Source organism: Schistocerca serialis, chromosome 7 (assembly GCF_023864345.2).
Source record: "Schistocerca serialis cubense isolate TAMUIC-IGC-003099 chromosome 7, iqSchSeri2.2, whole genome shotgun sequence".
Lineage (NCBI taxonomy): Eukaryota > Metazoa > Arthropoda > Insecta > Orthoptera > Acrididae > Schistocerca > Schistocerca serialis.
This window is the reverse complement of record NC_064644.1, coordinates 549,700,342-549,725,242: the sequence shown is the minus strand read 5'-3', so window position 1 is coordinate 549,725,242 and position 24,901 is coordinate 549,700,342. Positions and strand designations below refer to the sequence as shown.

Below are 24,901 nucleotides of genomic sequence, written 5' to 3'. Positions count from 1 at the left end.
CGCCTCCACTCTCTCCGGTGTGCCAAGCGAGGTGGCGCAGTGGTTAGCGCACTGGACTCGCATTCGGGAGGACGACGGTTCAATCCCGCGTCCGGCCATCCTGATTTAGGTTTCCCGTGATTTCCCTAAATCGCTCTAGGCAAATGCCTGGATAGTTCCTTTGAAAGTTCCGCAGCGTATAGATTAAATAATAGCGGCGATAGGACCGAACCTCTGCTCGTGTGCCGGGGCTCTATGTATCCCTCATCTTGTTGTATATTTAATGCTCTATTGTTCAGTAAATGGTATAGACTGCGAATAGACATACTAGGCACGCCAAGGTTTTTCAACGACTGCGCTGACAGTGGGAGCAGAACACAATCATAGGCTTTGGAAAGGTCCTATAAACTGCGAGCAAATACTACTTGTCACTAAGTGAAATCTGCATGTCAGTTACTAAAGCGATGTCAGCAGAAGTGCCTCGACCTTTTCTAAAACCCTATTGCCCGTTTGGAGGAAGATACTGATTCTATTCACTATTACAATCATACGCTCTAAAGATTTGTAAAAACATGATGATAATGTTAGTAGCGTATATGATGTTGCTGCTTCCCACTCTTGTCTTGTAAATGGGGACAATGCGACCAGTTTTCAGCTCCGGAATATCAATGTGAGTGTACGATGCTGCATGACTAAATCTGAACAGTTACCGTTTTCCCACCTCTGGAACCAGCCGCATCATAATATAGGCTATGTTGTCCGGTCTGGGAGCGGTATTCGTATCTTGTGCCAGTGTCCTGTGAAGATTCTTGTCGCAGAATGGTTCACTGAGATGATGAAGCTGGTCATCCTCCAGTTGGACGTTTTCCATACCGTGTATCACTGCCCGTTCGGCGCGACGGAGTGTGAAATTGCAGTCGGAACGGGTGGGGAGCGCATGACGAATGTATCACACCTAGCGGACGTTCTGAGAATACGATTTATATTATTTTAAATTATTGTTGATTGGTTCAGACTGTCACAAAGGATTTACCAGCTGGTCCTTTCCTTTCCTTTCCTTTCTTTTCAATAGGTACTTGGCTTTCGCCTGTACACGATTGAATTGCACATAATGTTCAGACGTTGGGCGTCGCCTATAAGCTTCCAAAGCTGCCCGCATTTCTGCAATAGCAGTAGTACAATCTTCATCCTACCAAACTGGTGAAAGTGCACTATGTACTGTCCGCGCGGAACGAACTACAGCGTGGTAGCGCGGTATCGACATCGTGATCCATCATTTGTAGTAAATTATCATAGTTTTCGCAGGCGTTGTTGCGTTCAGCATAGTTGGTCAGTTCCTCCGCAATCTTCACTTGACATGATCACCAGTTGACCTTGCTAGTATTCCATTTCTACAGTGGAAGAGTACCGGCATGCGCGCAATATGGTAGTATTATCAAAATTGGTTGGTGGTCCATGCAGTTTCATGCAGTACCGGTACCCCCCACGTGGCGGCTATCGCAGTGGTAGGCGATGAGAAACAAATGTTCACAGAACTGGGTTGTTGCATTGACCTGGTGAGCCGAATAGGTGTACAATCATTTAGTATTGTAAGGTTGTCCTGTTCTGTTACCTCCGCTATCAGTGTTCCTATTCTGTCTGTACGTGACGGATCCCAAGCTGAATAATCCACAATGACATCACCTATTATTATCTTTGGTTGCTCATTAGCGCCGATCAAATCACACAATCTTTCACACTTTATATTCGCATCTGGTGCTCGGTGTACTGATATGAGATTTATATACCGAAGAGCTAAAGAGACTGGTACACCTTCCTAATATCTTATAGGGCCCACGCGAGCACGCAGAAGTGCCGCAACACGATGTGTCACGGACTCGACTGATGTCTGAAGTAGTGCTGGCGGGAACTGACACCATGAATCGTGCAGTGCTGTCCATAAATCCATAAGAATACGAAGGGGGTGGAGATCTCTTTGGAACACCATGTTCCAAGTCATCCTAGATATGCTCAATAATGTTCATTTCTGGAAGGTTTTGGGGCCAGCGGAAGTATTTAAACTCAGAAGAGTGTCCTTGGAGCCACTCTGTAGCAATTCTGGACGTGTGTGGTGTCACATTGTTCTGCTGGAATTGCCCAAGTCCGTCGGAATGCGCAATGGGCATGAATGGACGCAGGTAAACAGACAGGATGCTTAAGTACGTGTCACCTATCAGAGTCGTACCTAGACGTATCAGGGACCCATATCACTCCAACTGCACACCATTACAGAGCCTCCACCACCTTGAACAGTCACCTGCTGACATGTAGGGTCCATGGATTCGTAAAGCTTAATGTCGTGCGTCATCAAGGCTAAACGAGTGGGCCTTCGGCTCCGAAAGCCCATATCGCTGATGTTTCGTTGAATGGCTCGCATGCTGACACTTGTTGATGGGCCACCATTGGAATCTCGAGCAATTTGCGGAAGGGTTGCACTTCTGTCATGTTGAACGATTCTCTTCAGTCGTCATTGGCCCCGTTCTTGCGGGATATTTTTTCGGCTGCAGCGATGTCGGAGATTTGATGTTTTACCGGATTACTGATATTCACGACACACTCGTGAAATGGTCGTTCGGGAAAGTCCCCATTTCGTCGCCACCTCGGAGATAATGTGTCCCATCGCTCGTGCGCCGACTGTAACACCACGTTCAAATTCTCCTAAATCTTGATAACCTGCCATTGCAGCAGCACTAACCGATCTAACAACTGCGCCAGACACTTTTTGTCTTACGTAGGCGTTGCCGACCGCAGAGCCGTATTCTGGCTGTTTCGTACCTCTGTATTTGAATACGCATGCCTGTACCAGTTTATTGTGGCACTTCAGTGTGTTATGTCCAGTAGCCTTTCAAGTCACTCCTACTGCATCACCAGTTTCGCACAGATCTACATGCAGGGGCGTGTAGTCAGTTCCATGTTTAATAAAGATAGCAGTATCGCCATATCCATCATCGCGATCTCTTCGCGGGAAATGATAGCCCGTAATTGAAATATGCTGAGTCGGATGTAGCACCAACGCAGACTGATATGTCGCCCCGGCCGAGCGGTTCTAGGCGCTTCAGTCGGGAACCGCTTTACTGCTATGGTCGCAGGTTCGAATCCTGCCTCGGGCATCGATGTGTGTGATGTCCTTAGGTTAGTTAGGTTTAAGTAGTTCTAAGTCTAGGGGACTGATGACCTCAGATGTTAAATCCCATAGTGCTCAGAGCCATTGAATCATTTGAACTAATATGTCGCGTGTTTTGGGGAAGCCAAGCAAACTGTCTTTATCTGATCTCAGCGAGCGCGCATTCCACTGTAATAGACGTTTAACAACCGTTACCCAATAAGGACAGAGGATGAAGTGAGCGTTGAAAGAAAGATTTCTTTGATACTTGTTCCAAATGTAGAGGTCGCAAGCTGTAGCGACGGGATAACTTGATGGACTATCATCAGTACGTTGTCACAAACATGTCTGACCAGATTATCTGTAATGGGCGAATTGTCCGGCAATCCGTTCTGTTTTGTCTGGTAGGGATTACCGGAAATACGACCTGTCACATAGACTTCTTGATAAAATTTGCTGTTTCGGTTGTTAAAAGACAGATTGCGTGATCCCAGGTAAACCATTTTTATGTATCATCAAAAGCCTTAAACATAACAGCGAAACATCAGCGATGTACCGCGGATGTAAGCAACCATAATGATCAGTTCTTTCGTGTAGTTCAGATTTTAATCAGCATAATAGCATATTCGTGCTGGTTTACGTTCAAGGAAATTTAATTGTGCTGTACATATTCTGTAAAAAGAATTACAAAGCTTGTGCTTGTTGACCCCCTTCCCGCTATTGCAAGCGTCTAATGCATTCATAGTCTGACGTCTCCAGTAATCCCCTTCAGTGCTTTGGCAATTTTCTGCCAATTGTATTGCTTTTCCTGCCGCATTCGTGCTGTGAATCTCTCGGATCCCAGAAGCACGTAAGGTGTCTATATTCTTCTACCAGCAACAATACATTTTCTTCGGTGACCACAACGTCCCTCATGCAACACATAACAACTACGACGACGACGACGACGACGACGGCAATGACGACAACGACAACAACGACAACAACAACAACAACAACAGAAGCTGCAAGAAAGCATACGAAAGATTTCCGTGCGGCTAGGGGAGAGTACGCGAACTGTCTTTGATGGTACGCTAAAAGGTCGGTAACCAGCGTAACACTGGGGCACACAAGTGAAGGCAAACTGAGCACGACCGAATGTCGTTTGCTGAACGCGCGCGCCTGGCGTTTACACCAGATAGAATTCTTTTTCGGCGTTGCACGTCCGCGTGCAGTCGATTCCGGGTAAAAGGGGGCTTAATGCGTATTTGCAGAAGCACGACTGCGCATACCATTTGGAATTAAGGGGTGACTCCGGCGAACCACTCCAGTCGCTGTCGGAATCTCTTAATGGGTTTTTCTCCTTGCAAGACGAACAACGCCGTCGTAATGGAACTCGTTGTATTGGACTGTTCAGCATTCACGCGACGCTTTTCTGCTGTTTCTTGATTCGAGTCACGGCCCATGGAGGCCTCCGCTGAACTTTCGTGACCTCTGTCGTCAGTGGAACGCACCAGAAATGCGACGCTAACGAATAAGGCGCAAAATGCTTCTCACGCTTAAATTTTTTATCTCCGTAGCGAAATCGCTTCCACTGTCACTATGTGTGTTCAGTTCATTCACATAATGTGTCTAAGAACTAAATCCACTTCTGCTACCTGAATAACCGAGAAAGAAAGGAATACCCAAGAAAAGTTGGGAGTGCTGCACGAGAAGTAATAATTGAAGAAATCCACACCCAAACTGAAAAACTGTCTGAACCTCTCAAGAAAAGGAGAATTTCGTTTTATGGTTATTTGGTTAGAATGGACCCGGAAAGACAATCTTAAAAAATAAAATTGACCATTTTGACAAACATCCCAAGGCACAAATCAGTTAAAGCGAAAAAGGACTAAGCGGAAATGAACTTCAGGCGGACCAATTTTTCGAAACAGTGTTAGGAAGTTAGGAGTTTTCAGGAAAAGTTCATAAAGCGCATTATTGTATGGACAAATGAAAGAAGAAAGTAACAGCGCGAAATTATGAAGAAATAGCGGAAGGACTGAAAATCAGAAAATAAGCCGAAATCACGAGGAAATTAATTTACATGGGACATAGATGGCTAAAATAGAAGAAAAGTGTGTGTATCGCGGGAAGGCATACAGGGATACACCTACTTAGCATAATATAAACTGTATTTCCGATATGAGCATCAGTGTGTCCGTAAATACATGGTCATTTCAGTATAATTCCTCATTACATCTCGATTATCCCTCACTACGAATGTACTGCATTAATAATTGTCATTATTATTATTATTATTATTATTGCTATTATTATTATTAGTCTGAGAAGAGACTTGATTCATTGTAGCGGTGCCTGTGTTTGGTAGATCAGAAAAAAAAGTGACTCGGATAAAATAGGATGAGACTAAAAGTACGTTAGCGGATTGCGGTAACGCCACTATTCGACAGATGTCGCTCTCGTACGACATTCAACACCCCGTTCGTGAAACTTTGGACCTCGGTTTCTCGAAAAAATCTTCGGAAGCACGTAGTACTAGAGCAACATATGTACTGCAGTCGGCCGGCCGAAGTGGCCGTGCGGTTAAAGGCGCTGCAGTCTGGAACCGCCAGACCGCTACGGTCGCAGGTTCGAATCCTGCCTCGGGCATGGATGTTTGTGATGTCCTTAGGTTAGTTAGGTTTAACTAGTTCTAAGTTCTAGGGGACTAATGACCTCAGCAGTTGAGTCCCATAGTGCTCAGAGCCATTTTTTTTACTGCAGTCGCGCGAAAAACGAGCAAAATTGATGCATCTGCGGTGTACGCATCCACTGTGAGACACCGTATAGTATTTGTAAATCTATAGCACTTCTCATATCACGAGGAGTTCTGCAAGTGTGAGGTGCAGTCAAATGGAAACGAGACAGACAGAAAAAAAGTAAGCATACTGTTTATTATTTCAAAAGTAAGCGCCATAACTGTTGATACATCTGTCACACTTTCAGACACGAAGAAAAATGGCTTCCTGGAAAATGTTTGCGGCTGTCTATGGAACACCGTGGTCGTACCCACGAGTGCAGCTCTTCGGCCGAATTGGGAGGGCCGATATGTTAGCAAGGTTGTTTCGATTACGCTGCAGAACTTTCAACAAAAAAAAAAAAAAAATGGCTCTGAGCACTATGGGACTTAACATCTTAGGTCATCAGTCCCCTATAACTTAGAACTACTTAAACCTAACTAACCTAAGGACATCACACACATCCATGCCCGAGGCAGGATTCGAACCTGCGACCATAGCAGTCCCGCGGTCCCAGACTGAAGCGCCTAGAACCGCACGGCCATGCAGAACTTTCGCTGGAAAACGCTTTACACATCCTCCGTGGAACACCGATCTCTTCCCGTGCAATTTCCGAATTTTTGGAGTCCCAAAGAAAGATATTCGTAGCCATTGATTTGCTTCGCTTGAAGAGCTGCACACTTGGATACAATCATGGTTCCGTAAACAAGTGCAGACATTTTTCCATGAAGGCGTTGATCGTTTTGTCTCACAGTCGGATAAATGTATTAAAAGTTTTGGAGACCACTTTTGAAATAATGAACCGTTTAGTTCTTTTTCTCCATCTCTCGTTTTCATGCGACTGGCCCTTATCGTTACATACTGAAGAAGGACGAGTGCAGAATCGCGGTCTGGGAGAGTCTTGGTGCTCGGTTCCTATTTCAGCTAGGAACATTGGGTGAAAAGTTTCTGTTATTCTCGGCCATAATGGCTATGTTTTTGGTTTAGCCCGGATCAGCAGTCATTTGTATAGCCATTCGATCGTCTTGTCTTACTGCAGCTATGTTTCGGTATATTAAGCAAGGTTTGAACGACAAACTTAGCTGGCGCCCAGGAAAATTGTGCGAATCGACTAGTTACTTTTGCAAGAGATTTTAACTGGACTAAAATTAATGCTTAGGTGATGGCACCATTTGAGTGTGCACCGTTCGGATTTTACACGCAAAAACAGTCATCATTAAAGAGCGCAGAACCGAATCTCGAATAGATCAGGTAGCCAAATGGATAAATTCAAAACGAATTTTTTCAAATCCCGTAATCCTTATCCGTTGTCGATATACGATGATTTAAAGCAGAGCCAAATGTAAAATTCGTTCTTGTGAGTTGAATGCACGCGAATGACGTAAAATGAATCAAATAAATAAGCGTTTTTTTGTGAGGTTTATTTTTTACGCGCGCTACTTCTATGTTTCAAACTTGTGCGAGTCAGTTCAAATTTTGTAGTAAGTTAGACAAATATATGTAATTAATGGTCTTTGTTTTGTGAAAGTTTTATCCGTTGCCACGAGATAAGCTACGTTGTTAGAAAAACAATAAAAACGCACATCGGATCAATCGTCGCCTGAGTCAAGAAAAACGACGTCGGTTGCCAAGGTATGACGGTCTGATGTGAAGATTATGGTAGAGTAGAAGTTGGGAGCCAGAATAAAAAATGCTACTGTTGTAGCATAAAAAAGGTGAATATGTCCTGGGCAGAGTTTGGGATGTGGAAAAAGAGAACTAGTTTTTGGACTTATCTGGCAACGTCTGGGACGTTCAAATCAGAACATCTCCCTTTTGTGCGAGTTAAACCTACTCCCCCAGCGCAGTGAGCGCTCTTTGACCCAACCCCTGTTACATGCATGGTGAGGGTTGTAGGAACAAATAAACAACCTTATGTGCTTTTAGAGAGTGGGATGCATCTACAGTAGAAAGTATCCGAGAATCAGCATGGATTTGCAATAGGAAATGTCTAAGAGTGGGTGTGGATCAATAATACGAAGTATCTCAGACTGGGGATCCATGCATCCTTTACTGTAATGACAGGTGGTTCCATATTGCACGAAATGAGAAATTCAGTGTTGGATGACATGATGGCATCATCTAACATTACTTGAGACGATGCCTTATATTATACGATATGGGTACTAATACTAAGAGACCGAGCGAGGTGGCGCAGTGGTTAGACTCTGGACTCGCATTCGGAAGGACGACGGTTCAATCCCGCGTCCGGCCATCCTGATTTAGGTTTTCCGTGATTTCCCTAAATCACTCCAGGCAAATGCCGGGATGGTTCCTCTGAAAGGGCACGGCCGACTTCCTTCCCCATCCTTCCCTATTCCGATGAGACCGATGACCACGCTGTCTGGTCTCCTTCCCCAAACCAACCAACCAACCAATACTAAGAAATACACTACTGGCCATTAAAATTGCTACACCACGAAGATGGCGTTCTACAGAAGCGAAATTTAACCGACAGGAAGAAGATACTGTGATATGCAAATGATTAGCTTTCAAGAGCATTCACACAAGGTTGGCGCCAGTGGCGACACCTACAACGTGCTAACATGATCTCATACAATATGAAACGTCCCCTTTGAACAATTATACATGACAGTACTTAAACTGACACACAATATTATTAGCGCAACGCAATCTGACTTTCAAAAATCCCTACAAAAGAATGGCCCTGACTAACATTAACCTATGCGTTTCACAAATCGCTTACCTCACAAAAATCTTGGTTACTCGAACTACTGCAATACAGCGAGCGCCACTACTGCCAGCTAAATAAAAGATTCAAACTACTGAAGACACTAACTACTGATAGGCATTGTTAGTAAATGAAAGATTTTGATAGAGAACAAACAATGTATTTACCTTAATAGTGTTCAAAAGTCATAATTTATATATCAGTTCATGACATCCAATCTTACAAATTTCAAAACTCCGCCATCTGTCTCCCCACATCCACCACTGCTGGCGGCTTACCTCCAACTGTGCAACGCTACGCGCTGTTAACAGCCAACTGCCCAACACTACAATGGCCAACAACAATGCAAACCAGCCACAGACTGCACACAGCACAGCCAGTGATTTTCATACAGAGCGCTACGTTACCAATATAAAAACCTAAACAGCCTACTTACAACAAAAACAGCAGTTGACCGGCGTTGCCTGGTGAAACGTTGTGATGTCTCGTGTAAGGTGGGGAAATGCGTACCATCACGTTTCCGGCTTTGATAAAGGTCGGATTGTAGCCTGTCGCGATTGCGGTTTATCCTATCGCGACATTGCTTCTCGCGTTAGTCGAGATCCAATGAGTGTTAGCAGAATATGGAATCGGTGGGTTCAGGAGGGTAATACGGAACGCCGTGCTGGATCCCAGCGGCGTCGTATCACTAGCAGTCGAGATGACAGGCATCTTATCCGCATGGCTGTAATGGATCGTGCAGCCACATCTCAATCCCTGAGTCAACAGATAGAGACGTTTGCAAGACAGCAACCATCTGCACGAACAGTTCGACGACGTTTGCAGCAGCATGGACTATCAGCTCGGAGATCACGGCTGCAGTTACCCTTAACTTTGCATCACAGACAGGAGCGCCTGCGATGGTGTACTCAACGACGAACCTGGGTGCACGAATGGCAAAACGTCATTTTTTCGGATGAATCCAGGTTCTGTTTACAGCATCATGATGGTCGCATCCGTGTTTGGCGACATCGCGGTGAACGCACATTGGAAGCGTGTATTGTCATCGCCATACTGGCGTATCATCCGCCGTGATGGTATGGGGTGCCATTGGTTACACTTCTCGGTCACCTCTTGTTCGCATTGACGGTACTTTGAACAGTGAACGTTACATTTCAGATGTGTTGCGACCCGTGGCTGTACCCTTAATTCGATCCCTACGAAACCCTACATTTCAGCAGGATAATGCACGACCGCATGTTGCAGGTCCTGTACGGGCCTTTCTGGATACAAAAAATGTTAGACTGCTGCCCTGGCCAGCACACTCTCCAGATGTCTCACCAATTGAAAAAGGGTGGTCAATGGTGGCCGAGCAACTGGCTCTTCACAATACGCCAGTCACTACTCTTGATGAACTGTGGTGTCGTGTTGAATCTGCATGGGCAGCTGTACGTGTACACGCCATCCAAGCTCTGTTTGACTCAATGCCCAGGCGTATCAAGGCCGCTATTGCGGCCAGAGGTGGTTGTTCTGGGTACTGATTTCTCAGGATCTATGCACCCAAATTGCGTGAAGATGTAATCACATGTGAGTTCTAGTATAGTATATTTGTCCAATGAATACCCGTTTATCATCTGCATTTCTTCTTGGTGTAGCAATTTTAATGTGCAGTAGTGTAGAAAAGCAGAAATGTCAAGATATTTTGATTTAAATGTCTTTGAAGGTGCCAGATAAGGCGAGAAGCTAGTTCCCTTCTGGTATTTCCGTAACTCTCCTCAGGACGTATTCGCCTTTTTTTATGCTAGGATAGGAGCATTTTTCATTCTGGTTTAGTATCTGTGGACCACACAGTTAATAAGTGGCAATCAGTGCGTGAAAGGTGTGTGTGTGTGTGTGTGTGTGTGTGTGTGTGTGTGTGTGTGTGTGAGTGGCTCCCCAGCAGACACGGCGCTTGGTGTTGCAGGCTTGCGGTATCGCCCCGGCTTCCTGCCGCTGCTATCTCCAGCCCCTGCCCCTGGCCCTGCCGCCGCCACCGCCCACGCAGCAACCGCCGCCAATGTGAAGGCCGCCTTCCAGGAACGCCGCCTCAGTCCCATCCTCGTGCCACAGCGGCCGCGGGGCCTGGATCACGGCACGGGTGAGTACACACTGGATACTGTGGAGACCACAAGCGTGCCGAGTACGAGAATGATGCTGAGGGTTGCATACATTGGAAATCAAGGCGCCGCTGTTCGCTCCTTTCAGCTGCATTTCGGCGAGTATGACGAGTCTGAGAACAGGAGTGTGAGGCTAGTCGTAGCTTAGTATGGAAACTGAGTGCACGATCCTAGCGTTGAAAAGTAGCACTGATAAGGTAAAAAAGAAAAGAGTGATTCTCGGGTTCATGTGGCTTCTAACAAAGCTATATGTTAATACATTGTCGAAGGTGTAACACGAAAATTAAGTGATGAATTATATGCAACAACACAACTGCTCCAGTAGAAGAACAGTGATGCTTGGAAAAGGTTCGGTGTGCAGTACCTGCTTCAGACGAGAAACATAAAAAGCACGTCCAGTGCGAACAAAATGATGAAGACCAGTGTCACAGCTATGTCCCAACGACCAAGAAAGCGCGCAATTCGTGTATTCTTTTGGGCATTGCAACTTGCGTGTATCGGCTAATAGCAGGTTTTGTAACTCATCATTTATTTCTGTAATTTTTCCGACGTCTGCTGTAAAAATTTTTTTATGGTAATGAACCACCATTTAGTGAATACACGTCGTCCTCGTGTCCGGTTTTCTTCCGCTGTCATCACAGACCAGTTAACGTGTCGAGAGCTCGTATACGTCAAGGTCATTGTTCGAAAAAAAAATGGCTCTAAGCACTAGGGGACTTAACATCTGAAGTCATCAGTCCCCTAGACTTAGAACTACTTAAACCTAACTAACGTAAGGACATCACACACATCCACGCCCGAGGCAGGGTTCGAACCTGCGACCGTAGCAGCAGCGCGGTTCCGGACTGAAGTGCCTAGAACCGCTCGGCCACCGCGGTCGGATAATTGTTCGACATTCTCTGAATATACACTAGAGAGCCAAAGAAACAGGTACAGCTGCCTAATATCGTGTAGGGCACCCGTGAGCACACACAAGTGCCGCAACGCGACGTCATATGGACTCGACAAATGTCTGAAGTAGTGCTGGAGGGAACTGACACCATAGATCCTGCAGCGCAGTGCATAAATCCGTAAGAGTAACAGAGAGTGGAGATCTCTTCTGAACATCACGCTGCAGGTCATCCCAGATAAGCTCAATGTCTGAGGAGTTTGGTGGCCAGCGGAAGCGTTTGAACTCAGAGGAGTGTTCCTGGGGACACTCTGTAGCAATTGTCGACGTGTGGGGTGTAGCATTGTCCTACTCAAATTGCCGAAGTCCGTCGGAATGCACAATGGGCATGAATGGATGCAGGTAATCAGACAGGATGCTTACGTCTGGATCACCTGTCAGAGCCGTATCTAGATGTATCAAGGGTCCCATATCACTCAAACTGCACACGCCCCATACCATTACAGAGCCTTCACCAGCTTAGTCCCCTGCTGTCATGCAGGGTCCATGTACTCATGAGGCTGTCTCCATACCCGTACACGTCCATCCGCTCGATACAATTTGAATCGAGACTCGTCCGACCACACAACATGTTTCCAGTCATCAACAATCGAATGTCAGTGCTGACAGGCACAGGCGAAGCGTAAAGCTTTGTGTCGTGCTGTCATCAAGGGTACACGAGTGGGCCTTCGGTTCCGTAAGCCCATATCGTTGGATGGTTCACACGCTGACACTTGTTGACGGCCCAGCATTGAAATCTGCAGTAATTTGCGGTATGGTTGCACTTCTGTGACGTTTAACGATTCTCTTCACTTTCGTTGGTCCCGTTCTTGCAGGATCTTTTTCCGGCCGCAACAATGTCGGAGATTTGATGTTTTACCGGATTCCTGATATTCACGGTACACTCGTGAAGTTGTCGTACGGGAGAATCCCACTTCATCGCTACCTTGGAGGTGCTGTGTCCGATCATGCTGTGTCCCATCGCTCGTGCTCGGACTATAACACCACGTTCAAATTCACTTAAATTTTGATAACCTGCCATTGTAACAGCAATAACCGATCTAATACTTGTCTTATATAAGCGTTGCCGACCGCAGCGCCGTATTCTGCGAGTTTACATGTCTCTGTATTTTATTACGCATGCCTATACCAGTTTCTTTGACGCTTCAGTGTTGTTAACGCATTAAAATTATGTGCAGCAATATTTGAAATATAATGCGAAGAACAATCAAACAATTTAAAATCAGACATGGTAAAATAGCCTAGTGCATGTATTAGACTATTTTACCATGTCTGATTAATGCACTAGACTGTTTTACTATGTCCGATGTTAGTGAAAGTCCAAATGCGCAATAGCTGTTTATTGTGCTTTCACTGTATGACGACCGGTTTCATACCCTGGAGGTATATCTTCAGATCATATAAAACTAATACTTCTTGTACCACGAAGACTTTGCGCTCACCCTCGTAAAAATGAAATACACAAGCGACGACGGAACGCCACGTGAGCAGCTAATTCTCTCGAAAAGATACTGTCAACGATCGCACTCAAAAGGAAACAAACACTGCTTGTGGTGAGGGATAATATACACTGATCAGCCAGGACATTATGACCACCGGCCTACTTTCTATATCAACCCGTCCAGACGACAGCACCGTCATCTGGCGAGGAATGACTGCTGGTCAGACACACGCACGGTGCATGTAGTATCAGTGAGCGCGCTGTCCGTGTGTGAAATGGGGAAGCCACGTGATCTGTCTAAGTTTGACCTAGGGCAGATTGTGACGACCCGGAGGCTCCGGACGAGCGTTTCGGAAACTGCATTGTCTTCTCGGGTGTTCGAAGAGTGCAGTGGTGAGTGTCTTCAACATATGGCGAAACCAGGGTTCAAATCATGTCCAAATGTCTGGGGTTTGGGCGGCCTCCCGACATTACAGATGTCAGACGTCGTAGGCTGGGCAGATTGGTAAAACATGGCAGGCGGCTAACTTTTGTGGGCCAAACATCAGACTTCATTGCTGGATAGAGTACAATATGTGTGAACACACAGTGCACCGATCACTACTGGCGATGGATATCCACAGCTGACGGTCCATGCATGTTCCAATATTAACACCACAACATCGGCAACCACGGCTGAAATGGGCATGTGACCATCGGCACTGGACGTTGGCGCAGTGGTCTGATGAATCCCGATATCTTCTTCATCGTGCCGATGAGAGGGCACGAATCCGTTGTCTTCCAGGGGAACAGCTCGTTGACACCTGTACTGTGGGACAGAGACAAGCTGGTAGCGACTCCAGTATGCTCCGGGGAACATTCTACGCCGTGGCCGAGCAATCTTAGGCGCTTCAGGCCGGAACCGCGCTGCTGCTACAGTCGCAGGCTCGAATCCTGCCTCGGGCATGGATGTGTGTGATGTCCTTAGGTTAGTTAGGTTTAAGTAGTTCTACGTCTAGGGGACTGATGACCTCAGATGTTAAGTCCCATAGTCCGTAGAGCCATTTGAACCATTTGGAACATTGTAGTGGGCATACATGGGGCTATTGGAGCTCGTGCAAGGCACCACGACGGCCAAGGACTATCGTACAGTGGTTGCAGACCACGTACACCCTGACGAACCTGTTCCCCGGCGGCAGTGTCATTTTTCAACAGGGCAATGCTCCATGTAATAAGGCCGGGAGTGGTTTGAGGAACACAGTGGCGAGTTCCAATTGATGTACTGGCACCCCAGTTCGCCAGATGTAAACCTGATCGACCACACCTGGCATGTGATTGAATTTGGCGTCAGAGCTCATCGTCTTCTCGCCGAAATTTACGGGAAACAGTGACTTGTGTACGCAGATGTGGTGTCAACTCTCTCCAGCGATCTACCAAGGCCTCAATGCTTCCATGCCGCGACGCGTCGTATCGAAGGTGGACATAACGGCTATTAGGTATTTAGGAATAGTGTTCTGGCTGCTCAGTGAAGAAATAACGAAGCTGATTCGCTCATCGGGACGGCAGCAACAGTTGGTGCCTGCGCGGCGACCCTCTAGACTCTTGGAGAGCGGACCTGCCTTGTTGAGGAGGCTCTCTCAGCGCTGCTTATGCCGGACAATGGCGCGCTCGGCCAGAGGACGGTGCTAGTCGCCGCCTCCAGCGCCAAATATTGACTTGCAGGCAGGCAGCCGCCTAGCGCTTGGCGGCAGCTGCGCCGTGCTGCGGCTCTCGTCTGCGCCGGGACCGCCATTGGATGAATATTCATATCGCAGACACAGCCCCACCCCGCGGATACTGCTTGCGCCGTAGCTGCACCGCGCCCTCCACTCGATGTTAATTCCCGGACGGAAAGCCTTTGTGCTCCCATTAGCTTCGTAGAGCCAGGCTCAACTGACGACGCCGGTCCTAAGTGAAATGGGCTATCGATCTTAGTGTCATCAACTGGCAGATAGGCATCGAGAAGTGAGCCTCTGGCCCCCCTGTAAACAGTCCCGCCGTATGTCGCCGACATTTCGGCGGGCTCCAGCGGCTTTTTTTGTCGAATTCTTCCGATGACAATAATCACGGAATGATTTCGAAAACGAATCGGAAAACTTAACAGTAAAATTTATATAATACTCTACTGCCCATTAAAATTGCTACACCAAGAAGAAATGCAGATGATATACCGGTATACATTAGACAAATATATTATACTTGGACTGACATGTGATTACATTTTCACGCAATTTGGGTGCATAGATCCTGAGAAATCAGTACCCAGAACAACCACCTCTGGCCGTAATAACGGCCTTGATACGCCTGGGCATTGAGTCAAACAGAGCTTGGATGGCGTGTACACGTACAGTTGCCCATACAGCCCTAATACGATACCACAGTTCATCAAGAGTAGTGACTGGCGTATTGTGACGAGCCAGTTGCTCGGCCACCATTTACCACCCTTTTTCAATTGGTGAGAGATCTGGAAAATGTGCTGGCCAGGGCAGCAGTAGAACATTTTCTGTATCCAGAAAGACCCGTACAGGACCTACAACATGCGGTCGTGCATTATCCTGCTGAAATGTAGGGTTTCGCAGTGATCGAATGAAGGATAGAGCCACGGGTCGTAACACCTCTGAAATGTAACGTCCACTGTTCAATGCGAACAAGAGGTGACCGAGACGTGTAACCAATGGCACCCCATACCATCACGCCGGGTGATACGCCAGTATGGCGATGACAATACACGCTTCCAATGTGCGTTCACCGCGATGTCCCCAAACACGGATGCGACCATCATGATGCTGTAAACAGAACCTAGATTCATCCGAAAAAATGACGTTTTGCCATTCGTGCTCCCAGGTTCGTCGTCGAGTACGCAATCGCAAGCACTCCTGTCTGTGATGCAGCGTCAAGTGTAACCGCAGCCACGGTCTTCGAGCTGATAGTCCATGCTGCTGCAAACGTCGTCGAACTGTTCGTGCAGATGGTTGTTGTCTTGCAAACGTCCCCATCTGTTGACTCAGGGATCGACACGTGGCTGCACGTTCCGCTACAGCGGATAACATGCCTGTCATCTCGACTGCTAGTGATACGAGGCCGTTGGGTTCCAGCACGGCGTTCCGTATTACCCTCTTGAACCAACCAACCAACCATATTCTGCTAACAGTCATTGGATCTCGACCATCGCGAGCAGCAATGTCGCGATACGATAAACCGCAATCGCGATAGGCTACAATCCGACCTTTATCAAAGTCGGAAACGTGATGGTACGCATTTCTCCACCTTACACGAGGCATCACAACAACGTTTCACCATTCAACGCCGGTCAACCGCTGTTTGTGTATGAGAAATCGGTTGGAAACTTTCGTCATATCAGCACGTTGTAGGTGACGCCACCGGCACCAACCTTTTGTGAATGCTCTGAAAAGCTAATCATTTACCTATCACAGCATTTTCTTTCGTTCGGTTAAATTTCGCGTCTGTAGCACGTCATCTCGTGGTGTAGCAATTTTAATGGCCAGTAGTGTAAGTATAGCCAGAAGTTGCTCAGGCGCTAAGCTTCCTGTCCATGCTACAGCGTAGTAACGCCAGCTGGGCTGGTAATAGCCTGCGGCGGCTTGTCGATTACTGCCACACTGCGAGCGCTGTGATTGGAACACGTCCCGGGCGGGCGCAAACAGTAATACCTCTGGACTCCAGCATACCCCAACTTTCATTCATTCTCTCCCCGTATTTCAGCCACGCGATGCACCTCTGGAGCACCTGGTTCTGGAAATAAGGAGAAAGATGGCTGAGACTACCTGAAGTTCAATAACAGTCGACTGTTGAATCATAGCTAATTTTCGTCTTATACCTGAAGTGACCTCATTGTGATGTTGCAGTTCGCAGCGCCGTTAAAGCTTATGAAGAACATTTGCTTCGGCTGATTCAGCAATCATCAGAGATGAAATCCGCTGCAGTTGTAAAAATTCCTTAAAAAGGTAAGCTCAGTCAAGTTTCAGGACATGTATCTCACCTTCAGGTGCATCTGCAGAACTATAAAGCAATAGTAATACGAGGATCGTTCAATAAGTAATGCCCCACTTTTTTTTCACAGAACATATTTATTGTTAGCAGTCAGAATTTGGCGACAATATACATCAACATGTCTTGTCGATGTCCTATTTTTCTACGTAGTCCTCATCACGTTCTATGGCCGTACGCCAACGTTGTGGAAGAGCATGTATTCCCTGCTGGTAAAAGCTCTTGCCCAGTAGGCGTAGCCATGTTTTCACTGCATGACTGACACTCTCGTTATCTTCAAAATGTGTGCCCCGTAGAGTATACGAGACAGAAAGGCCTCTCCGTCGGACTCAAAACGCTCTAACAATTCAGATGAAATGGCCTATCTTTGAACCTTGTGGTCCGCTGTGAGCATTCATGGAACACTTCGTGAGCACTTCTTTAAATACCCTAGAGTCTCGATCATTGCAGACGCACTTCCAGTTGTGACAACCAGAGCCAGTTATCGAGTTGTGATGCGCCGGTCGACACGAATAATGGCATCCGCACGATTCAGCATGTCTGGAGGAGTGACTGTGGCAGGACGTCCCGAGCGTGGCTGATCATGGAGCTCTGTTTCTGCATTTCCTGAGGCTGTAACGTACTCTACCCATCGCCCAACTGTACTATCAACTGCAGCATCGCCATACATTTCACACACACGTTTATAAATCCACCTGAGGATGGGGTCCATGTTCTGAAAACGGGCTGTACTTTCTGTTTTACAAATAAATAATTTTTATAACTATAGAAGGTCTGGCCGAAGCGGCCGTGCGGTTAAAGGCGCTGCAGTCTGGAACCGCAAGACCGCTACGGTCGCAGGTTCGAATCCTGCCTCGGGCATGGATGTTTGTGACGTCCTTAGGTTAGTTAGGTTTAACTAGTTCTGAGTTCTAGGGGACTAATGACCTCAGCAGTTGAGTCCCACAGTGCTCAGAGCCATTTGAACCATTTTTTATAGAAGGTCTGATAATTGATGATGAATAACAGGGTGTGTATGTCCCGTCACGAGAAAGGTGTGCCATTGATTCAGCAATACTGTAATTCGAAAATAAAGGTAAAGCATTTATGGTGTGCGAACAAGAGGATTTTTATCGAGAAACGGAGCCGAACTCTAGAATTTCCTCTGTGTTCTCTGGTTTCATGCGCATCCTTCCTCTTTCATCAAGAATTCTTGCTAAGGACTCCATACACTGGAACTTCATTCTTCGGCCATCATCAGTTATTTCGTTCTCCAAACAGCGAAACTGATCTACTATTTTAAGTGTCTCATTTCCTAATCTAATTCCCGGGAGAGAACGTCACTAGTGGGGCTCAATCTTTAACGTTTTCCTCTTTCCTCTAGTGGAAAAGGTTCAGACTTGGACCCCACTAATGACGAAAAAGTTCCTGTGTCATTTCACTTGACCACATACGGAAGTAATTCGCCGTCGCATTTGCACAGGAAAACTGCGATACCGCGAATTCAGAAGGAGCTCCGGTTTGCGAAGAGACCCGCACGGTTGCGTGGAAAGTACGCCGGACAGGGGCGCGCGGTAGACGAAATGACGTCAGGTTCGGCGATGTTCGGGCAATCGCGGGACGGAACGTCGACCTTAATCAGCTCACGCTCTTCCCTCTCCTCTCCTCTCCTCCTCCTGCTCCTCCTCCTCCTCCTCTCCTCTCCTCTCCTCTCCTCTCTTCACCCACACCGAACCGTCCGCCAGGGCCACCCCACTTACCGATTGTGCTGCAGCCGACGGGGTGTACACAGTGGGAGACGAGTGGAAGGTGGCCCGCTTGACGTCACCAAGACGATGCAGCGCAGGGCGCGTACGGTTGCACGCTCCGTGCTTTCAGTGACGTGTATCTAGCAACTGACGTCTAAGTAAGGTGCCATGCTTACAAAGCGAGACACCAATGGACAGCCAATACCCTTGACTACGACGACGAAATATCTGGGAGTGATATTAGATAAAGGGGGCCCCACACATAGAAGACAGAAAATTGAATACTATGAAGACGATCCGGTCACTCATGCCGTTGTTCACGAGCAGGAATCTAAGCCCATCAACGAAATTAAAACGGTACAACCCTCCCTGGTGTACGGCTCGACGTCTTTGGGAACAAAATGTGACTCTAATACACGCAGTTTGCAACCACTACAAAACAGTTGTTTGAAGTGGAGCCTAGGCACCCCAAGGTGGACCAGGACGAGAGAAATACACGAGCTGACTTGAGGAAAAATACGTCGCTGAGAAGACAAGGCAACTCCTCTTTTTGCCAAATTAGGCGGATATCGGGGAAATGTTCGCTAACTTGAGAATGTAGACCCTACCATGACATTGGCGCAAATACAATGTGCTTAGAGCCATTATAGCACCCCCACAGGACCATGAAGGATGATGCAATTTTCAGTTATTCGGTGTCTTACATGCAAATAGTTCCTGTCAATCACTCAAAGGACTCAAGGACCCGCAGACAGCCCAAGTCTCCTTTGCAAGCGAATACACAATAAAGTGAAACTATTTCTCACATCTAGCCACCCCAGAAGAAAAAATTGCCAAAGGCGATCACTCTTTGGACACAACAAGTCACAAGAAAAAGCCGAGCTTAGACGAGAAATACAAAATTTCTGTGATATTAATGTGCTGCACAACACGAAGTCAACTTGTTCATTCCCGGTGACCGGGCAGAAATATTACAACTTGCATTTCAAATAACGTAAATTGTTCGCAAAATTGGGTCCTGTTACTTTATGATAGGTTTTTTTGCTTGGTCTGTCGGAGCTACCAAACAAATGTCTCAAAAGTTTATAAGAATGGCTGATGGAGATTTTAATCAGTACGGCTTAGGATGTGTCGTCTCTACCTTAGTACCAGCAGTGCAATGTTTGGCTTCATCGCTTCGTTGGTATTTTTAGTCACAATAAGATGACCAGGAACGCTCTTGGAAGTTTGGAGGTCCCCTAAATTCTCACTGATGAAATGAGTCATTCTGATTGAAATCACTTGAACGGTGTTTAAGAGTTGTATCTGAATAGGGTAAATTTAGTGTGACGTCACTCATAGCGCATACAGTCGGTTATCAGAAATCTTGTCACGTACTGGACGTTACAAACTTATTTCGAGCAGTGATGAAAGGAAAGTAAATGCCGGAACAAGAATGAAAGACCAATAAAAGACGTAAGAAATCTGAGAGGCAGCGTATTGTTTCATCAGTTGGGAGTATTCTCCGACACTATCTTAACCCCGCTTGCACTTCTGTTATAATTTTCCGCCTTTGGTCGCTGTTTTAATAAACTTGACTATGAAACTTCCTGCCAGATTAAAACTGTGTACCGGACCGAGACTCTTAACTCGGGACCTTTGCCATTTGCGGGCAAGTGCTCTGCCATCTGAGCTACCCAAGCATGACTCACGCCCCGTCCTCACAGCTTTACTTCTGCCAGTACCTCGTCTCCTACCTTCCAAACTTTACAGAAGCTCTCCTGCGAACCTTGCAGAACTAGCGCCCCTGGAAGAAAGGATATTGCGGAGACATGGCTTAGCCACAGCCTGGGGGATGTTTCCAGACTAAGATTTTCACTCTGCAGCGGAGTGTGCGCTGATGTTTTAATCTGCCAGGAAGTTTCATATCAGCGCACACTCCGCTGCAGAGCGAAGATCTTGTTCTGGAAACATCCCCCAGGCTGTGGCTAAGCCATGACTCCGTAATATCCTTTCTTCGAGGAGTGCTAGTTCTGCAAGGTTCGCAGGAGAGCTTCTGTGAAGTTTGGAAAGTAGTAGACGAGGTACTGGCGGAAGTACAGCTGTGAGGACGCGGCGTGAGGCGTGCTTGGGTAGCTCAGTGGTAGAGCACTTGCCCGCAAATGGCAAAGGTCCCGAGTTCGAGTCTCGGTCCGGCACACAGTTTTAACATGCCAGGAAGTTTCGTATCAGCGCACACGCCGCTGCAGAGTGAAAATATTATGCTGGAAACTTGACTATGTTACATCTTCCACATCTTCATTTGTCTCTAGAAGATAGACGCTGTACGTAAAGTATTTGTGGTTTAAAAAATAGGAGCACTCAAACAGAATGGAGTCATTCGTCCAAGCCGGCCAGTGAGCTTCGTAAATAGTCGAAATAATTCAGTCAGACCCATACAAGCCGCTACCGTGATGCACATAAATATAATTAAGGTGAAATGGTAACAAAGTACTTTCCTGGGGAAAGAAATTTTGTAGGCTAATCGGGTGTTTCATTATAAAATATGGAAATGTTGGACTCTGTGTCGCGGCGAACAGAGGGAAGTAAAGGATGTCGGATTTGCAGAGCAGAGAACCAACGGACGCATTGCCGGGGCCCGTAACCGCGCGCAATAACGGTCGGATTAGGCGTGCAGGAGTCGCCCATAGCGCTGGTACGGTTGCGCCACCGTACACTCATTACGGAGGAATTGCTAACAGGGCTGAACGGTCGCCCGCTGTGCTGTGTTTACTTTTCTGCCGCTATCGGTTCCCGTTATACATTCGCCGCAGTGAGGCTGCGTCGGCACTGCTCGCTGCTGGCTCCTATTACGGTGCGAGTGCGCACGCGGAGAAAGGGAGGGGGAGGCAGCGAGCGAGCGAGAGAAAGAGAGAGAGAGAGAGAGAGAGAGAGAGAGAGAGAGAGAGAGAGAGAGGGAGAGAGGGGGGGGGGAGAGGGGGGGAGGGGGAGGGCAAGATATTTTGGTTATTGGTAATCATCCAAATTTTTTTGCAGAAATAATTCGACACAAAAGGTGGTAAGCGAATATCAGAAGATATAAATATCTACAGAGCCAGATCAGAACAGGAGAGGAGGAAAAGAAGGATGACCGTTGTCGGGATGTTGTAACTGAATGTTGCCATCAATTGAGCCCAAACCTCCACGGTAGCAGAAAAGTTATTCCTATTGCGGTTCAATAAAACGGGAGGCAGTTTGCACACTAGTTATTGGTAACTAACACTTGCTTGACAGGTCCCCGGAAAATAAATGTGGCAACGCAATAAGAAATAATCAATAACTTATAGTCATGATACAAAACTTGACTTGACTTTGGTAACAGTCTGAGGAGTGGCACTTGACGTCGTATACCTGATACAGCGATATCTAAAAGAACTTCGCTGTCTCTATGATATTGCCATTAAGATTGAAATAATTATGCCGATAATCGTATGAGTCTCCTAGTTCTCCGTACATAGCGTAGTATAGTCCAAATATGGCAGTGCCGCACCACAGTCGGCAGCGTGCAACGATAACACAGACACTGGCGATACCTCGCTGCAATCCACAACGACGGGTGGGAGAGGCTGAAAAGGACACGCCCCCTCTGTCGACACGGCAGCGCCCTCACAGATTTGCGCGTCACACGTAAGCAAAACAAGATGATGATGATGATGATGATGATTGGATTGAGGAGTTCCTAGATAACAGGACGCAGCATGTCATTCTCAATGGAGAGAAGGCTTCCGAAGTAAGAGTGATTTCAGGTGTGCCGCAGGGGAGTGTCATAGGACCGTTGCTATTCACAATATACATAAATGACCAGGTGGATGACATCGGAAGTTCACTGAGGCTTTTTGCAGATGATGCTGTGGTGTATCGAGAGGTTGTAACAATGGAAAATTGTACTGAAATGCAGGAGGATCTGCAGCGAATTGACGCATGGTGCAGGGAATGGCAATTGAATCTCAATGTACACAAGTGTAATGTGCTGCGAATGCACAGAAAGATAGATCCTTTATCATTTAGCTACAAAATAGCAGGTCAGCAACTGGAAGCAGTTGATTCCATAAATTATCTGGGAGTAAGCATTAGGAGTGATTTAAAATGGAATGATCATATAAAGCTGATCGTCGATAAATCAGATGCCAGACATTCATTGGAAGAATCCTAAGGAAATGCAATCCGAAAACAAAGGAAGTAGGTTACAGTACGCTTGTTCGCCCACTGCTTGAATACTGCTCACCAGTGTGGGATCCGTACCAGATAGGGTTGATAGAAGAGATAAAGAAGATCCAACGGAGAGCAGCGCGCTTCGTTACAGGATCATTTAGTAATCGCGAAAGCGTTACGCAGATGATAGATAAACTCCAGTGGAAGACTCTGCAGGAGAGACGCTCAGTAGCTCGGTCAAAGTTTCGAGGACATACCTTCACCGAAGAGTCAAGCAGTATATTGCTCCCTCCTACGTATATCTCGCGAAGAGACCATGAGGATAAAATCAGAGAGATTAGAGCCCACACAGCGGCATACCGACAATCCTTCTTTCCACGAACAATACGAGACTGGAATACAAGGTAGAACCGATAGAGGTATTCAGGGTACCCTCCGCCACACATCGTCAGGTGGCTTGCGGAGTGTAGATGTAGATGTAGATGATGGGATGATGATGATGATGTCCTATACTCCCTGACAGAGTGTAGGGGACGATGCGGGAGACCCCGCACCGCCGTACTGGGCAAGGTCCTATCGGAGATGTTTTGCTATTGCCTTCCTCCAACCGTAATGGGGATGATGATGATGATGATGATGATGATGATGATGATGATGATGATGATGATGATGATGATGATGATGATGGCGACACAACAGCACCCAGTCATGTCGAGGCAGCTGAAAATGCCTGACCCCGCCGGGAATCGAGCCCGGACGCCATGCTCGGGGAGCGAGACGAGGAGCTGCGGACGTAAGCAAAACAAGAATGTGACACTAAACTACAAAAACACTCACTCTCACTCACACTCCTTACAGTCACCTATATTATACACATAGGACCGAGGTTAAAAGCTCATATGTCGCGAGGAAAAGGGGGCGAGGGGGCTGGGGGGCTGCGAGGCAAATAAGCTGTTTCCAGACAGGTGGCTAAACATACCCCTCGAGGTCTCTCAGCCATGCAATGTATACGACTAAGACATCTTCTGTAGCAAATGATTTCTGATTGTGCCTGTTAAAGTTGTTTTGCAGGATGAGAGTGTAAAATTTGTGAGTTCCACGAAGTTCACGTTTTTGGCCATGTGCGTCCTATTTATTTACGTTCAAAGAAAGGAAATAGTAAGAGTAGTCGGGAGAGCCGCTGTTTTCTCCTTTTGGGGAACGCTCCTGCCGTCCGTGCCTCAGAGCTCCGGTGGCTTACTTCGTGCATCCGACCGCGGCAGAATTCACGTACTGTAGCTCACCTACATCTATACTCTGCAAACCATCGTGAAGTGTATGGCGGAGGGTACGTCCGATTGTACCAGTTTTTAGAGTTTCTTCCCTTTTCGCGGGAAGAATGATTGTTTGAAAGCCTACGTGACCACAATTATTCTGATCTTACCCTAAGGATTCCTATGTGAGGGATACGTTGGGGGTTGTAGTACGCGAATATTCATAGGTCATTATTTAAAGCCGGTTCTTGAAATTTTGTTAATAGACTTTCTCGGGATAGTTTACGTATATCTTGGAGAGTCTTCCAGTTCAGTTCCTTCAGTGTCTGTGGGCCACTCTCCCGGGAGTTAAACGAACCTGTGACCATTGGTGCTGCCCTTCTCTGTATACGTTCAACATCCCCCGTTACTCTAGAACCGGTCGCACGAGCGATTTGTAAGCAGTCTCCTTTGTATACTGATTGCACTTCCCCAGTAGTCTGCCACATGCTTTATGCACGACTGAGCCTCTGTGATCACTCCATTCCTACAAGTGTTGCACCCAGGTATTTGAATGACTTGGCCGAGTCCAACAGTGACTCACTGACAT

The 24,901-nt window shown here is 46.8% G+C and overlaps 1 protein-coding gene across 1 annotated transcript in view; it reads left to right on the top strand.

Moving 5' to 3' along the window:
• Positions 1-24,901, top strand: part of LOC126412162 (guanine nucleotide exchange factor for Rab-3A-like) — a 247,794-nt gene that overhangs the window by 88,913 nt on the left and 133,980 nt on the right. The window contains exon 2 of the mRNA XM_050081628.1: positions 10,552-10,727. The gene's annotated coding sequence lies outside the window, so the exon portion shown is untranslated. The remainder of the gene's footprint in view (positions 1-10,551; positions 10,728-24,901) is intronic.